Genomic DNA, 17,699 nt, shown 5'->3' on the forward strand with positions numbered 1-17,699 from the left:
CAGGATCCATTTCCCAGGAATGTCCCAGATAACAGAGCAGCCATTATCTGGGACATTCCTGAGAAAGAGAGTATGATGTGCGATGTGAACATTTTTAAAGCTTCTGCTGAGATGTACCACACCTCATTTCTCCTATTTCATTAACCAAAGCAAGTCAGGTGGTCACCTACTATGTACCAAAACAAAAAGCCAGAAAGGCTTGGTGAACAGAAAAACTGACTACTTAATGCACTAGATAGGTATGGGCAAAGCAAAGCAACATAGACAAACTCATCTCTATTGTGTAATTTTTGTATTTCCTAATGATAGCTGAAATGTATTGAGCACTTATTATGTGCAATGGATTGCAATAAGGGCAGACAAGTACTACTTAAGATTAATAACAAATCTGCAGTAGATACCCTTATCATGACCACTTTACAAATGAGTAAACTAAGACTAAAAAGAAGTGAAATAATTTTTCTAAGTTCACAGAGCTTGGAGCAAGCTGTTGAGTTGGGGTTGAGTAGCTCCAGAGCTAGCCTACTGGTAGAGCAGTCAGCTGTCCAGTTTGCTCAAGACTAAGAGGTTTCCTGAAGGATTTTCAATGCAAAATCCAAGACCATCCTGAGCATTACAGGTATTAATCACATTACTGGCTTATTGATCAGGTTTATAGTGAATGACAGTGCTTACTGTTTTCCACATCGGGGAAGAGCTCTGAAATCTGCTAATCCCTATACATAATAACAACACAGCATAATTCATGCCCTCCAGAAAAACTGTTCCAAGTCTTATGTCTTTATTTTGATTTGTGTTTGTTTGTTGGATTGTTGTAGTGGTATTGATAGTACTAACATATCAGCATCCTGTCATGAATATGCCTAAGAATCTCCCACCAAGATATCCTCAGTGTTATGTGTTCATTTATCCCAGGCTTCCATGGACCACACAGACTTTCAGACTAACATTACCGTGGCCTTGGGGATTATCACAATGTGACTGATTCTATCCCAAATTTCCCCATCCTGTCCTCTGCTTCCCTGGAAGTTCCAAGTGGCTCACATCCTTCCTTAACAATCATTTCCATTTTTAAGCAGCCACTGTCATAGTTGTCAATTCTCCTACAGCTGCCAGAATTGAAGCCTAATGACATAATTCTGTTCATTGACCAGTCCCTACATATCAAGCCAGAGGCTGGTGCCATTACATATTGTTTCATGTCATCCCTGACCAATCAGGTTGGGTTATTAACCTTCTGACATACCCAAATAGCTCACTCTACTTTATGACAAGAGTTTCTCTTCCTTCCCAGACCTAATGATTGCCTGTTTTCTTGCCTGTACATCTCAGGTATGCAGCATGAGAGTAAGACTATGTTTTAAGCCATCATTCTATTCCCAACAATCCTTCTTTCTCCCTTTAGTACAGCAGGACACTCTTAGGGGCAGCCCTCCAAGAGGCAGTCTTCTAAGAAGCACCCTGACACTGAACCAAACTACCTGACTTCAAATCCTGACTCTGTTACCTACTAGCTATGGAACCCTGGACAAGTTTCCTAACCTCTTCAAGCAAGCATTTCCTCATCTGCAGAATAGGCATAATAATAGTACCTACCTCACAGGGTTGTTGTGAAGATTAAATGTGTTACCAAATATAAAGTTCTAAAATAGAACCTGGCGTCAAACACCAACATTCTGGTTTGCCTGGGACTTAGGAGCTTCCAGGATGCAGGACTTTCAGTGCTGAAACTAGAAAAGTCCCAGGCATAGCAGGTAACTCCACCCGGCACATAGTAAGCGATGTTTCTATGTAAGCTTTTGTTGAAGATGTGGCTGGTGATACATGGAAAGATGGTACCCTCTTTTGAACCATAACTAGATTATTACATATCTCCAATTTCTCTTTCTTTTCCAAATTATGTCATCTGAGCAAGCGGCATGCATACATACCTCCTAATCTAAGCACCCAGTTTATGGACTCCTAAACTAGGCACCTAGCTTATGGGCTCTTTTGTCTTCAAACATATCATCCTAAGCAGAGGCCCAAATCATCTCTGGTTCCATCTCTCCCAAGGTTTTTACATTAGAATCACAGGCTCACATCTCATTCATTTATTTACTTCTAAGGCCTGCTTAGGAGAAGCAGACATGGGACTTTCTTCTTATTGGCTCATTTGTTTGGTCTTGTTTAATGAGGCAAATTTTTATAACACTAGGAGGTAAAAGATTATTACTGTCAACAGTGCCCAGTATTATTCGGCTTTCCTATCACAGTGATTGCTGTCCATAAACAGATGACATTTGTTCACCTATCCTCAGCTCTCACAACTACATAATCACTAACAGAATGTTAAATATATCTCTGATGCCCTGGCCCAAACTTACACAGGTATGTACATGGTGAATATAATTAAAAACTAATGTAAATTTTCACAAGCGCAACAGGACTTGTAATTCCAAAATGATGCTGTCACCTTGAGTGGAGATGAAAGGTGTAGAAGAAAAAATTGAAATTTAGTCCCAGACAACTCCCAAATCTACACTAGTTCAAAGAGATCTTAAATTACTTAAACACTTTGAGTCTGTTTCCTCATCTGAATAACATGAATAATACCTGCTTTATAGGACTTTGTGAAGATTAAATGAAACTAATGCATATCAGTCACCCAGCTTACTCCTTCCCAATTTTAAATCTAAGTTATCCTGGGGTAGGAGAAGAGGCACACAGCTGATCCAGAGAGGGTGATGTTGCACAAAATATTTGGACTTGCTTGCACCATATCCTTGTGAGTTTCTAAACACAAAAATTCACTCCGAGTGAAGCTTGGTGAATAAAGTGCCCCAGCAAGACAACGCCATCTGTAACAAAAATGTAATTCTAAAGTGATAAGGAGACGCAGATGAAAAACTAACTCTGAGGCAATTCCAAAAGAGGAGTTTCAAAAACATTTTGAGAAATGGTAGAATATTTCAAATTAGTTAATAGCTTCTCAGGGTGACTCCCTGAAATAGCAACCCTGACCTGAATGGTTGCATCTACGTTTATTTTTTTAGATCACATTTATTTTCATTTGTCTTATATAATTAAAATTAATCCTGATTTCCAACATCAATTTAGATATTCTAATCACTGTTTATGCTTGAAAGCACCCTGATATGTCATAAACCAAAGCTGAAAATTTTTTCTTGTTATGCAAACTTTAGGGTTGGTATAAGAAGGAACAAAGTTGTGTGTGTTACACATATGGTACTCCTGCAGATGGCCACGTGGAGGGCAGATTTCCAGAGCCAGAATGTAGAATAGATCGTGTTTTCTATCTTAACATTTACAATAAAACACCCACATAAGTTGGTTTAAAATATTTTGGTTTCAGCATGATTAAACAATATGTTTGCAATTAATATCTATTCACTTTGCTGTGAACTCTTGGCCCCAGTGTGCATTATCAGAAACAGTAAGACATGCTCCCCAGTTCTCTGATTTCTCAAAGCAAGAGGCTTTTCTACTAGTACTGACTGCCATAACTGTCTCAAAGAAAAAAAATATGTCCCCGGCCACAAAGTTAAATTATAGGAGAATTTTTTTTAAGTTAGGTTTGCTGATTTAAAAGGCCCTTGGTGAGCTTTCAGACCTCAATTAAGGCTGTGATTTGAGAAAACGAAAATGAATTTTCCAAGCAATTAGGTGGTAATAGATCTAGTGGCTTTGGGGGGAAAGAAATGGGTATATTTAACTTTGACAAGTAGCTGCCATGCATGTGTTATATAACCTCTTTTGATAAGTTTTTTTTTTTGCTCCATAGACCAAATACCTTTTTTAATTATCTGAAAACGTCTTTCACAGGGAATTATAAAGAGTAACAACCACAAAGCAGACAGGCATCCTGCCCTACTGAGTCAATAGCATTCACTTTTCTAAAAACATCTCATGTTAATTTCATAATACTCATTTTAAAAGGTCTAAAAATATGTGCTTACTGATAAACCATATGGTCTCAGAAGGATATTTTACAAGAAAATGTGTCAGCTTTCATAAACTTCCACAGGGGACCCTTTTCCTTTTGAAAGAAAAAAATCTGACATTGAAAACGCAGTGGAATTTGAAAACATGAAAAGACTTTTTAGCAGCATGAGAAGGTAATAGAATCCAACAAAATCAGTATATTTCATATTAAAGTAAGGCCCTGTCTTCAGCTCATTTGTGGGACAAAAGAACATACCATTGGTTACAGTGATGAGCACTGGTATTCAAAATAAATGGAGGTTTAGATGCCTCATTTATTTGTTATTGAAGGATAGGCTAAGATTGATTCATCTAAAAACAGAGCTGCTTTTCTATGGCTAATTCCATAGATAAAAACCCCTTTAAAGCTTTTTTGTTCATAGTGTGCTATTTTCTTGATTATTTAACTCTACTTTTTTATTTACCAATTCTTCAGAGAACCAAAAGGTGTCCTACAAGGTCTTACAAAGGAGGAAATTCTCGATCTAGCTGCTGCGTATGAGCAGGAAATAAATTATCTGAGTTTTTGTTGCTTTCCTCTTTCAGGCCCCAAAAAGCTAACCTCTAACCTACAGGACAACAAAAATACTTGGCTTTTGGGTGACAGTAAATATTTCAAGCTAATGACTGAATGAGAGTTCCCTAAAAGACAGCATACACAATTAAAACAAGGCATGGTCAACCTGAAATGTGGCTGGAAACAAAAGAACTTGAATGTTCACATTGCTGGCATTAGAATCATTGTCCATGGAATGAATTCTGCAGGCATACCTTCAATTAATCAATGAGTGATGAATAGAGCAGTAGTAGCCAAGCGAGTTCCACCAATGATGAATATGGATTTCTAAAACAGAATCATTCAGGAGGTGATCTATAGTGTTTATTCAGATGACAAAACCAACAGGTTAGTTCCACTTGTAACCTGATCTCTTACCTGGTAAGATCTGAAGCATGTTTGCTATTGTCTGAGATTGAAGAGGAATGATGCTGAAGCAGCTCTCCTAACCCCCAGGAACCCTCTGCTACCAGAGGCGGAAGTGAGGGAGAGAAGCGGAGGGTACACTCAGATTGAAGAAAGCCGGGACAGTGCATTGTGCCACAGAATTAAGCAGAAGAGAGCAACACCAGGTCACAGAGCCACAGTAACATAAGGTTGAGCTAAAAGCAAAAACAGCCTAAAAATAATAATAACAACAACAACTGGCATGTATTAAGCATGAATATTTATCAGAAATTGTGCTTATCTCAGTGAATATTGACAACAACCTTCTGAGATGGGTTCTATCCCTATTTTAGGGAGAAGGAAACTGAGACTCAGAGAGCAAGCAATAGAACAGGAATTAAACCCGGGCAACCTTACTTCAGAGTCCATGCTTTTGCCAGAAACTCTAGAGAGCACCAACCAGAAGTGAGGAAATAGCCAAAATGAGAATGAAACTGAAATGAATCAGGGAAGCAGTGAGGGAGGTACAAATGGAGTCAGATGGGCAAACATTCAAGGGGCAGAGCCCAAAGCCAGGATGAGCAGGTGGCTGTGTGATGCGACTTTTAGAGCCTGTGCTCAGCCTCATCCAGAACCTATGATCTGTTTATCTTTAAGCATTTGCAATTATAAGCTACCATCAGACAGGTACAACTGACATAGCCATCTTGGTAAGTATAGATAATTCAAATGCAAATTCTGCAAGTCAAATAGAATTCTTTCATTTCTCCTCACTTTGTGGTTTTTTTTTTTTAACCTTTTTCTCTCCTCACTTTTAGAAAAAAAATATTATTTTGTAATCTATCTGAAAATCTCACCTGAAAAGAGTGTATCATGTATTTTATTTGAGGAACTCAAAACATTTCATGAACACTCTCCCCACAGCCATTATGAAATTAAATAAATAATAGTGCTTATTATTCAGTGCCTTGAAGCTATGGTTAAAGTACTAGAAAAGAATGTGGTGTCTTTTCATGGCCCTGTGGGTTATTCTGCACTTTCACCTTAGGTAGAGAGAAGACTCTGATGATTCAGAAATTGGAATTTCTCTGATTGTTTTATAGAAATTACACATACTTAGGAATGAGGGAATCGGTGGCAGAGCCTATAGGGCATACCACATTGTTATGCCTGAGTTGATTCGTTAAATAATTAGAACATGTATCATATAAAGTCTTTCACTCACTATGCCATGCTGGTAAATAGCCAGCTTTAATCTTCAGTATCTTTAAATGGTTGCCACCCTCAGTGGATCCATGCATTTCTGCTTATACTTCTTTTATTTCTAGAAGTGTGGTTTATAAAGAAATATATCTGACCAGTAAAAAACATGATACAGAAATGATTGTCTTTATTAAATATATCTATAGCACTTCATGTTTACAAGAGTTTTTGTTGTTGTGGAAGCTAGTTGAATTTGTCAATGGATCTCTTTAGGTGAGCATGGCTATTTTCATCTTACCCCTGAAGATTAAAGGAGATCACGTTGCTACAATCCACCCACTAAACTGATTACCAAAACAGTTAGAAGTCATATGAGGCCACCCAGAACAGTGTCGGTCCATTTTTTCTTTTATTGAGGCAAAAGGTAGAGGAATTTGGACAATGATCCAATTTCCATTTAACTAATGATTTCACATATATAATGTGATGCTTAATTTTGTGTCAACTTGACTGGGCTGTGGAGTACCCAGGCATTAGGTCAAGCATAATACTGGGTGTGTCTGTAAGGGTGTTTTTGGATGACATCAACATACAAATGCGCAGACTGAGGAAAGCAGATTGCCTTTCCTAATGCATGTGGCCCTCATCTAATGAGTTGAAGGCCTGAATAGAACAAAAAGACTGATTCTTTGTAAGAGGGCACTCCTCCTGCCTGATACTTGAGCTGAGACATCGGTCTTTTCCTGCCTTTAGATGCAAACTGAAACATCATTTCTTCTTGGATCTTGAATTTAGCATCTTTTGGACTGAAACTTACACTAGCATCTCTCCTGGTTCTTAGGGCTTTGGACTTGGACTGGAACAATACCATCAGCTCTCCTTAGTCTCCAGCTAGCTGACTGCAGATCCTAGGGACTTCTCAGCCTCCATGATTGTGTGAGCCAATTCCTTCTCATAAATGCCTCTCTCCCTCTCTCTCCCCCTGCACTGCCACCACCATCACTGCGCACACACACACACACACACACACACACCCTATTGATTCTATTTCTCTAGAGAACCATGACTTATACATATGAAATGAATTCTTCAGACCAAATCCTTCCCTAATCCTAATCCTTATTTTACATCAGTACTAGTATTTCTGGCAAAAAGTACTCACTAAAATAGCATGTATACTGAAAGATTAATTAGTCTTCAGTGAGTAAGGACTGATCGCCCCTGTGCTGGAGACTGCTAGCTCTGTGGAAAAGTAAAGACAAACAGGAACAAAAGGTTCAGGCCCACCTCAAGTGACAGTGCACTTAGAAAGAGACAACATGTACCCACAAAATATCCTGAGAAACCAATGTAACCAAAATGTGAGACAATATTCAGCTCAAATTCTAATAAATAAATCCAACTGCAGCGCTATGAAGAAAACAGTTTCTGAGCCACAATCAACAGCCATTCAGTTTCAAATAACATTTATCCAAGCCAAACTCCAGCATAACAAACAAATAAGGAGCATTCTCTGGGCCTTGCTGTGATAGTAGTTGATTGCATAAGCTGGGTAAATACATACTAAAACAGTGGCTCTCAAAGTGTCTCTAGACCAGCAACATTAGCATCTCTTGGGAGCTTGTTAGAAGTATGTATCCCAGTCCCTCTCCAGACCTGCAAAATCAGAAACTCCGGGGATGGGGCCCAACATTTTGTGTTTTTACAGCTTCTCCATGGGATTCTGCTACACAGTACAGAGGCACCAGCTTCAGGTGGAGTGAGATCATGAATGTTTTCCTGAAAGAAAAGAATCTTGAGTTAGACTTGAAATAGAAGACTGGCCTGATTTTCTCTCTTGATAAAAGGCTCCATAAACAAGACCAGAAAGACAGATGAAATATTTACTTTTTCATGTAAGTTTAGACTCTGTCTAAATGGTAAACCATATCATGCAACTACTTTGCCCAATCTATTTTCTACTGATCTTCAAGCCTCAAAAATATACGTTCCCCAGCCAGACAGCCAGACAGCCAACCATCTTGAGAAAATTCATAATCACTCCCAAAACACTCGAGACTTCACATATTACCACATATTACCACTCAAGATGAAATGTGTGGTATTTCCCTTCACTGGCTATTGCTCTTTTTATTTCTTTATTTTGTAAACCCTGTATTTAGTTTGAAGGTGAAATTTGTAGAAGATCTACAAACTATAAAGAGGCTGAGATTAATGCGAACATGAGGACACAAAGATTACTAATTTTTAGTAGACTTTTGAAAATTCTTTTTTCTTATTTCTTGCTGGAGTATGGTTTTTCTTACCACAAATATGTGACACCTCTTCATGAGTGCCATTTCAAAACACTTTTAGTGTTCTACTCCCACCTTGTGGAGAAAATTAGAATTTCACTCTTTCTGAACTCTAAAGGTTGACAATGAACAGCAAAGGCTTTAATATCCAGTGTCAAGTTTAAATAAAGATTGACAAATTCCACCAATCATTTCATTGATTTTTCTGTATCATCCAAATTCAGATATTTTTGAAATATCTGATGGTTGGTAGAGCTTATTCTCTTTCATTCAGGTGTATAGTACTATCTAGAGGCAGACAAAAACAACCTGTGGAAATGACCTGCATATTTTTCTCCAACAACATTCAGTTGTTTACTTTTTTAGGGTGCCTGAAAACAGAAATTAAATACATCAAGATAATGCAATTATTACTGTTAAATATAGAGTCGCTAATGACTACACAGAAGGATTTGTAGTGGGGTTTTCACCATTCATTTTCTACATACTGCGCTAGTTCACAGAATAAATATCACTATTTTTTAAAAGCCCAATTTAATCAAAATTTCATTATAAATCTAAAACTTACAGCCCTAGAATTGACTTATCACTGGTGCCAGATTAAGTGTCACCACAGCAATACATTTTAGTCAGTCATCAGAATGTACTTGGAGTTGAATTACTAGGGCTATGAATGTAATGCTGCTTGGATTTGAATAATGCATCCCCAAAGTTCATGTGTTGGACATGTCATCTCCAGTGCAACGATGTTTAGAGGTGAGGCCTTTAAGAGGTGAGTAGGTCATGAGGACTCTGCCCTCATAAGTGGACTAATGTCATTATAGCAGGAGTGGGTTTGTTAAACAGTAAGTTTGCCCCACTTTTGCTCTTTCTCATGCTCTCTTGCCCTTCTGCCTTCCACTGTGGGATGACACAGAACAAAGGCCCTTGCCAGACGTGAGCCTCTTGATCTTGGACTTCCAAGCCTCTAGAACTGTAAAAAATAAATCTCTATTCTCAAGTATTCTGCTATAGCAGCACAAAACAGACTAAGACAGAAGTCAAGGTCAAAAACTTAAAAATATAAAACCCTCCAACAGAAAAAAAGTAGGAGAGATGATAATTTCAACAGCTAATTTGGCATTCATCATATGTCAAGCTTCCACTCCTATGTCCTATGTAGGGTCCATGTGATAATCTCAGGAACATTGATGATTTACAGGAGACCAATGATGCCACACCAGGCAGGGGTCTGAATGAGAAATGGGTCTACCTCAGTCCAGGCAGAAAATGGAAAAACAACAATGAACTTAAATTTCAAAGAATTCTAGTTTCCTCCATCTTTGAGATTATTAGGCAATGACATTTATTAAGTCTTTGCTATATTCAGGATGCCAAGCTAATGAGATACTGAGAAACCGTCTCGTCCTCCAAGGCTGAGCTCAAATGCCAGTGTGTCTCTACAGCCAGACAGAATTAATTTTTTCTACCCTCAATAATACAATGGCATTTTATTGCTACAACTAGGAGTGGACTTCACATTATTTTGTAACTATTGTGTGCCCATAAGTTCCATCTTCTCCACTAGGTTCTGTGTTCTTTCAAGACAGGAAACACATCTTAATGATTTAGAATCTCCAACATCCAGCATGGCATCTGGCACATAGAAGATGCTCAGAGAATGTTTGCTCAATGCATTGAATGAATTAGGCTGAATGGTGTGATACAAAGGCATTGAAAGCATAACCATTGCCTTCAGTTAGTTTACAGTTTATCTGTAAATGGTCCTGAGTCAATTTCTGTTGCTTCTTCTTATACCCTAGTGTATATTGGTTTAGCTTTTTGTAGAATTGTAAAAAGCTCAATAACATGGAAGACATCCTCTGGGTTTAAATGGATCTAAGAGAGGGTTTAAATGCTCTGTTGGCTAAATGCCCTCTGAATCAACTTTTCTGTGGCTCCTTCCACAAGCTCCTCCCTGAAGGCACAGAACTTGTTGTGCAGTTTGGCCACTTTTCGTGCTTCACATTATTTTCCTCTCTCCACAGTAGCTTGGAAATGCCCCGTGGTAAGGTAAGTAAGGTAGTACATGGGCAGAATTAGGAAGTGGTCAATATCCTGTGTTTTGTAAGGATATGAAGTCCCCCGTTGTCCAATAATATTTTCCCCACAATTATGGTAACTAAAAATCCCACCAGAAGGATTAATTTTGTTGCATTATAAATCATCCTAACCCCTTTCAAAGGAAATTTCCCTCTGAGGGGCAGCCCACACAGTTCCTAACACCTTATATATGTTTATGAGACTACCTCCCATCGGCTCTAATAAGAACTGGGAGAGAAAGCACAAGGATTCTGAGCACTTCATAAGGGAAGTGATGTGATGTGAGATGAGAATGAACAGAAATGCTCTGGCAGTGAGGCAAGGAAGCCCTGCCATCCTAAAGCCCTGCACTCCTGGGGCTGCTCAGGGACCCATCCAGGTGGCCTTCCTGTACATTCTGCACTTTCTCCTGTGCACCCACAGTTTCTCACTGCTATGCCCCCGCTTCAGAGCAGATTCAGAGTGAATTTGAGAAAAGATATTCTTCATACTATATGAACCCTCAGAATTTTCTTTCCCTCTCAAGTAGCATGTGATAGCCTACATGGTGTGGACATGCCCTGGTTAAACCAAAATAGCCTGAGCTTAGCCTCCATGCCAAAGTGGCCATTTCCACCGAGAAGAACTAGAAGCCCTTATCATCTAGCCTTGAAGAAGAGTAGCCTCATTGTCCCACAAGAGACAACAGGCCGAGAGCACACAGACCCGGGGCAAGATGAAGAGGGAGGGACTTCCACAGTCATGCTTCCTCCAAAACTCGCGCAGCAGGCATCCAGCAGCTTCCAAAGGACACTAGAAGGACACTATACCCTGCAAATTAGCAGATGGTAATTCTGTACGTTAAACTCGCTCTGAGCAGAGCATAAACAAAGGCTAACCACTATCTGTGATAAATGGCATGAATCCTAAAGCAGAAGGTAGACATCCTCTTTCAGATAGGGGGCGCCAAAAACAGCCTACGAGGGCCAGGCACAGTGGCTCATGCCTGTAATCCCAGCACTTTGAAAGGCTGACTAGGGAAGATTGCTTAAGGCCAAGAGTTTGAGAACAGCCTGGGCAAAATAGTAAGCCCCCCGTCTCCACAAAAAATAAAAAAGTAGCCAGGCAGGGTGACATGCCTGTAATCCCAGCTACTCGGGGGCTGACGTGGTGGGATTGCTTGAGCCTAGGAATTTCAGGCTGCAGTGAGTGTGATTGTGCCACCGTGCTCCTGTCTGGGTGACAGAGTGAGACTCTGTCTCTAAAAGGAAACAAGTTTAATTTAATTTAAAACATCCTAAGACACACTGGAGAGGAGCCACCCTCATCAGATCACCAAATCAGAAACAAGGAGTTAAAATTCAGTGGACATTTCTTGCTGCTATTATTGTAATCATTATCATCACTGTTTGGCCAACCAAGATTGCTTCCTTCTTCCTAGCATTATATCAAGTCCTTTTTGGGAGAATTACTTCTGCACCTCTCCATGCATCCATAGTCAAACTGTACCTTACCCTAATCAGAGATTTGGCACCAAGTCATGGAATGAGATTCTCTCTCCCTGTACTTTGAACACAAAGAGAAGTGATACAAAGATACTTTTAAAAAAATTAAGTTTAGGGCACAATCATTGCAGGAACAGAGCCTATAAAAGACGGTCAGATAATTTCCACTGCCTAGAGGTCTGCCAAACTATTCTGGTTTCTGTTCTTGTTCTGTGATAGCATGGAAGCTAATATATCTATAAGCTAATGCATTCTATGGCGAATATCTCCTATAAATTTTCTTTTTGCTAGCATTAACAAGAATGAGCTTAGGTTACTTATAACTAAAGAATCCTGGTTGATATACTTTATAGCCTTTAGAGATTATGGCAGATCAACAGATGATAAATAGATAGATAGACACACATACAAACACATGCATACACATACACATATATGATTAAATAACAAGTCTAGACATTACTATATTTGAATACCTATACCAGCTATCTTAGCTGGTTAATTGAAAATGCCATGGTAGGCAAAACCAGGAAAGTCAGACACAATTCTTAGCACAAGTTATTTCTGTCTGGATATGCTATGTGCTATATTTTAATTTTATCAGCTTACTTCCAACCTCTCATTGTGAATGTGTCCTGAGTGAGCCAGGAGAGGTAAAGTAAAGATAAAATGTTGAACACAACTCTCTTGACCTCATCACGTGGGCCTCTTGAACTGAGAATTCTATTCCAATGTCTTGAAAGGGAGAAAGGTTAAATTTTAGATCAAGGAAAGGAATCAACAGACACCAAACCTTTAGTCCATCTCATCTCCAACTCTCCTACTCCCAAAGAAGGTAATTCTTGGGGTTGGGATGTTCTACCCTCAGGGTACATGTTGCTGGCAGCAGGTTCACATTAAGGGTTTTTTTTTTTTTTTTGGACTGTCCCTGGGCGACTGAGTCACCACTAACGCTCCCATGCAAGAGCTGAAGAGGACAGTCAGCTTCTCCGAATGGCAGAAACACAGCAGTGCCAGGCTGAGACTCAAGCTCAGTTTTCTGGTCCATCTTCTCCAAGTTACCCTCTGCCCCAAAAAAGCAGGGTTAGTTTTTATTGGCTTATTTAACCATAAGCTTCACTCAGAAAAATGTGAGTTTAATAATTATGAGGTTAATACTTAATTTTGCTTAAGAGAATGAAGTGTATTAATTTATAGAAACATTATTTTAGCCACACTTTGCTGGCTTTCACATTTTGATACCTTTTTTATAATCACTGTATTTGCAGTTTAAAACAGGCTAACACTTACTTCTTTCTCTTCATATTTACAAATGAGATAAACACAAACATGGTTTGCTCCAACGAAGATTTAAGGCACCTCTAAAAATATCCAAACAATAGAACAAGGTAAATGTATTTGTTTGCTAGGGCTGTATGTTAGTCTGCTAGGGCCAACACAAAATACCACAGTCTAGGTGAATTACATAACAGAAATTTACCTTCACACAGTTCTGGAGACTGAAAGTCCAAGATCAAAGTGCCATTGGGACTGGTTTCTAGTGAGGAATCTCTTCCTAGCTTATAGATGGCTTCCTACTGTGTCGTCACTTGGCTTCTTCTCTACATGGAAAGAGAGAGCTCTCTTGGTGTTTCTTCCTCTTCTTATTATGTCACCAGTCCTATCAGACTAGGGACCCACCCTTCTTAATTACCTCCCTAAAGTCCCTATCCCCAAATCCAGTCTACACTGGAGGTTAGGGTTTCAATGTATGAATTTTGGGGGAACATAATTTAGTCCATAACAGGCTGCCATAATAACATACCACAGACTGAGAGGCTCAAACAAGAGAAATTTATTTTCTCACAATTTCGGAGGCTATAAGTCCAAGACCAAGGTGCCATTGGGGTTGATTTCCAGTGAGGCCTCTCTTTCTGCCTTATAGATGACTGCCTTCTACCTGTGTCCTGGCATGGTCTTTTTTCTGTAATCTGTTTCCTAATCTCTTTTTATAAGACACCACTGGTCATATTGGATTAGAGCCCACCCTAATGATCTCACTTTAATTTCATTACCTCTTTAAAGATCCTATTTCCAAATACAGTCACATTCTGAAATACCAGGGGTTATGACTTTGACATATGAATCTTAAAGGGATACAATTCAGCACATACCAGTAAAACAGTAAGTCAAGAAATTGGGCAAATGGGCTGGGTGCGGTGGCTCACACCTATAATCCCAACACTTTGGGAGGCCGAGGCAGGCAGATCACCTGAGATCAGGAGTTCGAGACCAGCATGGCCAACATGGTGAAACCCCGTCTATGTTAAAAATACAAAAATTAGCCGGGCATGGTAGCGGGTGCCTGTAATCCCGGCTATCCAGGAGGCTGAGGCAGGAGAATCACTGGAACCTGGGAGGCAGAGGCTGCAGTGAGCGGAGATCGCACCACGGCACTCCAACCTGGGCGACAGAGTAAGACTCCATCTCAAAAAAAAAAAAAAAAAAAGAAAGAAAGAAACTGGGCAAATGATAAGGATAGGAGAGATGTTCAGACAATAAAGGATGATGATATACTTACTAGGACTGGATCACAACTCTGGCTCGGAGGCTCATGGCTGCCAATGCACAGAGGGAAATTTGATCAGTTACAAGACTCATCCTACTTTGAGTTTGGATTTAAACAATGATCTTCCAGAGGCAGTATGCTTTTATTGTCTAAAAAAAGTAGTGACTCTACTTATAAGAGACTTCCACCAGAGAGGAAAAAAGAAGAGCACAATGGCAGCCCAGTGAAAAATGTATTATGATGTAATCATAATCTTATGTATCCCTTAAAAGCACAGTAATGGGGGCAACCATCTATGCTTCAGGTTTCCGGGGAGACAAATTGTGTCCCCAAAGAAATGAATGTTTTATAAGTAACATGTAGTATAGTTATATATGTTTACACAGAGAATTTTCAAAAATTATCTACAGTGGTCACTTTAAACACTCTCCTAAAATTAGCTACAGTTCTAATTTCTCAATCAAATCACAAAAGCCATAAGAAATTCTTAGCTCTATATAGGCTCTTCATAGTCTTCAGCATGTCTGTGTCTCTCCATGACCACTCCTGTTCAATGGACCAAAGATGATGCATGTCCAGGTGCTGGAGCACAAAATATAACATGAGACCCCATGTCCCCATGTCCTGCAGGCCACAGAGATTACCTTTAAGGGGGAACTGGATATTTGGAAGTGAGTAGACAGGAAGATATAGTCCCAGATGAATGGTAGAGGCTGGGGATATCTCATTGGCCCTTCTAGTCTCATTCACAGATCAAGTCTATCCTCCAGACTAAAGGGAATTATCTAGTCAACTTCTTTTCTGCCACACACAGGGAGTCTAGTGTACTGCTAAAGGAGCATGAACTCTGGAGATCCCCTGCCTGGGTTTGAATCCCTGAATCACCATTTATTCAATGTACGACCTTGGGAAGGTCGTTAAGCTCTCTGTGACTTGGATTCTTCATCTGCTGAAAGTGGGAGGACAGTTGCACCTATTGAGGGGGCTTGTTGTGCGGATTTATTTACTTAAATATGTAAAGTGTTTACAAAAGTGCCCAGCACATAGTAAATGTGATTGTTATTAAATAGTTCTTTACAATCTGAAAATTATAGTTTGGGATAAACAAGTTTCTATAAAGTTATTTGACTAGAAATGAGAGTTGGAGTTAGAACAGTTTCAGCCACATTTTGCATATTCACAAACCTCAAAATGCATTCTATGTTGTAGGCATGGTTCATTTATTCAGATATGTAATGAAGATCTCATTGTGTTTGTAAAGAGACATGAAATCCTTTATCAAGGTTTCATAAAGAGACACCTCTGCATTGAAAACCACAGAAGGGAATTCTCACCTTTCTGAGCTGTTGTAATCCCTTGCAACTCAAAATTTTTCTGTCTGCTTTTACTCCAGGTCCAGGCTTGACACATTTTTTTCTCCATCTGAGTATCTTTATTTAAGATTACTTTACCCAGATGTGTTTGTGTTCACTTGTCTCAGTTGAATCTTGTTAATCTTTTTTTTATTATTTTTTTCCTCAAATATCTGAGCTCCATTAAGCCTTTGTAAACTATCTCAGTCTGTGGTGTCCTCATCACCATCCTTCCGAGCTATACAGTAAGCCCTGCTGGCACATCTTCTCCTGCCAGATCATTCAAGATCCTTTCAACATTTACACCCAAGGCTTTTCTGAGTCTTTTTCTTGCATCCCATATGTGTTTCACTAGAAAATGTCACTGACCAACTGGTTCTATACCTTTTTTTCATTCTCATTCATTCTCTCACTTATTCTCCCCCTTTTATTTGTTCCTTTAAGAATTAAGAGAAACTTTTAGCTGAGAGCCCCCAGCTAAACTGGGGTTCCAGCACTAGGGCAGCCAGCAATCCTGCCCTAATGGGAAATGTAGGGAAGCGCTATGTGGGTGTTTGCAGTGGGCCTTTCAGGGGATGCTTCTTTTGTTTGGCTGATGGCCTAGTGCGTAGTAGTCTGACCAGTGACCAAAAGTGGGGAGAGAGATGGTCCGTTACATGGGAAACTTGTTTAAGCCAGCAGATGCCCTGTGGCTCTTGTCTGACCTGTGTCCAGGTTATGCCTGCCCAACCATTGCCCTGGCGCTGGGAGCCCAACCTTGAGCTCTCCCTGGCTTCCTGGGGAAAACCCAGCCTGAGGCAGTCCCTGGTTCTTCAGATGGAAGGTGCAAATCCAGTATACCACCACCATAGGAAACAAGTTCCAAGATTTTTATTTACATACTGATTTATTTATATACTGAATAGGGAAGGCACAATGAGTCAAGAACAGTCCTCACCCCTGGGTCACGTCAGGCAAGAACGAAGAGTCAGGCAGAGAGAGAGAGAGAGGGCAGCCAGCAGTATATACAAAGGAATAGGGTGTGGGACACTTTCAGTTCACAGGCAAATGCCTGACTGGTTCATTTAAAAGAATCAGTGAGAAAGCAGGGAGCCCTGGTATGCAGAAGAGATGCCTCTAGGTTCTTATCTCTGGCCACGCCTTGAGCCATTTGGGTGTGGTGCAGAACCAGAAACTGTGCCAAGGGTGATTGGGCTCTGCTTCTGGTATAACAAACTTAAATTTGTATTCAAAATGGATGCCAAGACAACATAAAATTATAAGAATTCACTGCAGTTACCCAAATTGGCTCTGTTCTTCCAAGATGGCTTTTCTCTTAGTGTACTCAGTGTAAATGCATAATTACTATAGAACATATTCAAATGGGATAATTTGTTTTTTAAATTACAGCCATAGGCTCATCTGGTTTTGCATTCTTTCTCTTTTCCTTACTATCTAAGGTAATCAGATTTATACTGCCACGTATATTGACTCCCTGTTGTTCTTGTAAGATGTGTGACAGCTGTTATTTTACAGTACTTAACTTATGTGCAGTGACAGCCAGACACCCACAGGAAATAACAATTAACAGCATAAATAACACACATCTGCATGTGTTCTGGCACTCGCCCACGTATTAACACTGCTTACCACTTTACAGATTTACTTCTCTTTGGCAGCGTGATAAGCATTTGGTTTTAAAGAGTTTAGTTTTCCTTCCTGTGGAGATTTTGGCATATATTTTATATAATTGTCTATTTTTGTGAGTTGGGCATGTGTGGTTGTGTGTGTATACCCACGCGCGCGTGCACTTCAATAATTGAACATTCA

General features: G+C 39.7%; 1 long non-coding RNA gene across 1 annotated transcript; it reads right to left on the minus strand.

Annotated features, from left to right (window-relative positions):
* Nucleotides 1-7,098: 7,098 nt before the first annotated feature.
* On the minus strand, nucleotides 7,099-14,746 carry LOC117072814. The gene is made up of 4 exons (XR_004432953.1): nucleotides 14,551-14,746; nucleotides 13,471-13,591; nucleotides 12,600-12,725; nucleotides 7,099-7,909 (listed from the first exon to the last, which is right to left on the minus strand). It is a non-coding gene; the product is annotated as an uncharacterized LOC117072814 (long non-coding RNA).
* Between the last annotated feature and the right edge of the window lie 2,953 nt (nucleotides 14,747-17,699).

This window comes from Trachypithecus francoisi, unplaced genomic scaffold, assembly GCF_009764315.1.
Source record: "Trachypithecus francoisi isolate TF-2019V2 unplaced genomic scaffold, Tfra_2.0 Lachesis_group4, whole genome shotgun sequence".
NCBI classification, from domain to species: Eukaryota; Metazoa; Chordata; class Mammalia; order Primates; family Cercopithecidae; genus Trachypithecus; species Trachypithecus francoisi.